Here is a 2211-nt window from a genome sequence, read left to right on the forward strand (position 1 = left end):
CTGATGTAACACCAAAGACGCACTTATTCGGATTTAGGCGAAGCTGATATTTCCTGATTCGCTCAAAGAACTTTCTCAGGGCGACAATGTGCTCAGGTCGAGTCTTGCCTTTTACAATCATGTCATCGACATATACTTCGACCTCTTTATGGATCATATCATGTAAAAGAGTTGTAGCAGCCCTCTGATATGTAGCACCAGCATTCATCAAACCAAACGGCATCACCATGTAGCAGTAAGTACCCCACTGAGTAATGAACGCTGTCTTCATCATGTCCTCTGGCGCCATCTTAATTTGATTGTAACCCGAGAACCCATCCATAAAAGATAGAAGAGCATGACCAGCTGTATTATCAACCAGGAGATCAATGTTTGGAAGAGGAAAATCATCCTTAGGACTTGCTTTGTTCAGGTCTCGAAAATCGACACACATTCGAACTTTTCCGTCCTTTTTGGGCACCGGTACAATGTTCGCAAGCCATTCTGGGTATTCAACCACTTGAATGAACTTTACTTCTAACAGCTTCTTTACTTCTTCATAAACCTTCAACTCCCATTCAGTTTTGAGTTTTCGGAGTTTTTGCTTCTTTGGCTTAATACCAGGGATTAAGGGTAAGCGATGCTGAACAATTTCTTCACTTAATCCTGGCATGTCATCATATGACCAAGCAAAAACCTCCTTGAACTCTTTAAGTAAGGCAATTAATTCCTCGCGTTCCTCAGGAGATAAAATTTTGCCAATTCGAATCTCCCGAATCAAGGTTTCATCACCTATATTCACAGTTTCAATTTCCTCTTCGAGTGGTTTTGCGCGGCGACTCTCATCCTGTTGAATCATGTATTTGATTTCAGGAGGAGTGTCGTCGGCATCCTCATCAGAGGGGGAGTCTTGATTGTTATTATTAAGTTTATCAGATTCTGAAGCAGAATCATTAGAAATAAAAGTAGAGACAGGAATGTACACAGAAGAATCTTTTATTTCATTGAATGTTGAATCAAGTACATCAAATGATGAATTACCCACATCGGGCTTTACAATGGACTCTTGAAACAAATTTACAGACTCAACAGATATATTGACATCTGTGTCAATTGACTCTGAACTATGTACGGAAATAATATCTGAATCATCAATAGAAACAGCATCTGACTCGATCTCGCTGGAAGAAGAGGAATTACCATCGACCTCAAGAGACTCGACCTTTATAGTACCTGCATCAAAAGAATTGTTAGAATAAACAGACTCTGAATCAGACTCAAAGACTGACATGGACTTACGAACAACAGACTCTTTTGAAGGGACACGACTGTTTAGGAAAGTAACCTGAGGCAAGACCTGAAAGGTCCAGTTAGTCAATGGTTCCTCTGCCGGGGTGATTAAGTGAGTAGGATTCAGAATCACGGCCCTCTGATCAATCACAGCAATAATCTGCGAATCTTCAAGGAACATTGAATTCAGCAGGCTCGGCTCTATATGCTCTGCCCAATCAGCTTCTGACTCAACTTCTGTCTGCACACCGATCTGCTTGTCCTCTAACTCCAGATTGAAGAAAATTTCAAAACCTGGCAACCTTTGTCCTGAATTCTCATCCAACCAAGTTTCGGCAAAACCACAGAAAGGGACATCAGCACCCTCTTGTCTAAACCGGCCATTCATTGTCAAATTAATTGGCGCCATTGGTAATTCTAACCCTCTTCGACGACATTCAGCCCATTTTCGCATCAACTGCTTTATCTCTTTAACCTCTTTCTTTGAGGGCTTGTACCCCAGCCCAAATAGACCGTTGAAGGATTCGAACTCAGGGAACTCGGTCAAACCCTGATGGTATTTACCCAGCCCTGCACCTGGCATATATCCCTGTCGGCGAATTATCCTGACGACATTCGAATTTGTACTGGTCAGAAAACAAATTTCCTCCTTTATAGCTTCCTTGAAGGTAATGGCAGTCACCTCTATCGAGAATCCAGTCAAACTAAGATCCTCAGTCTTCTCCATAGACAGGTCCTGAGTAATCAGCCCTACTTCAAGGTCTGGGTTTCCCTTTACCGTTACTACTCCGTTTTTACGAAGAAATTTCAGTTTTTGGTGAAGAGATGATGGAACAACCCCGAACTTGTGCAACCAAGGGCGCCCAAGTAACAGCAAAAATGAGGCTTTGATGTCCAAGACCTGGAATTCTATTTCAAAGTCTTCTCCTCCGATTTGTATCT

At 42.0% G+C, this 2211-nt stretch overlaps 1 long non-coding RNA gene across 1 annotated transcript; it reads right to left on the reverse strand.

Moving 5' to 3' along the window:
- Positions 1–959: 959 nt before the first annotated feature.
- On the reverse strand, positions 960–1685 carry LOC143889775 (uncharacterized). The gene is made up of 2 exons (XR_013254932.1): positions 1325–1685; positions 960–1212 (listed from the first exon to the last, which is right to left on the reverse strand). It is a non-coding gene; the product is annotated as an uncharacterized LOC143889775 (long non-coding RNA).
- Between the last annotated feature and the right edge of the window lie 526 nt (positions 1686–2211).

Source organism: Tasmannia lanceolata, unplaced genomic scaffold (assembly GCF_043159265.1).
Source record: "Tasmannia lanceolata isolate RefF3 unplaced genomic scaffold, GAP_Taslan_0.1 ptg000013l, whole genome shotgun sequence".
Classification (NCBI taxonomy): Eukaryota; Viridiplantae; Streptophyta; class Magnoliopsida; order Canellales; family Winteraceae; genus Tasmannia; species Tasmannia lanceolata.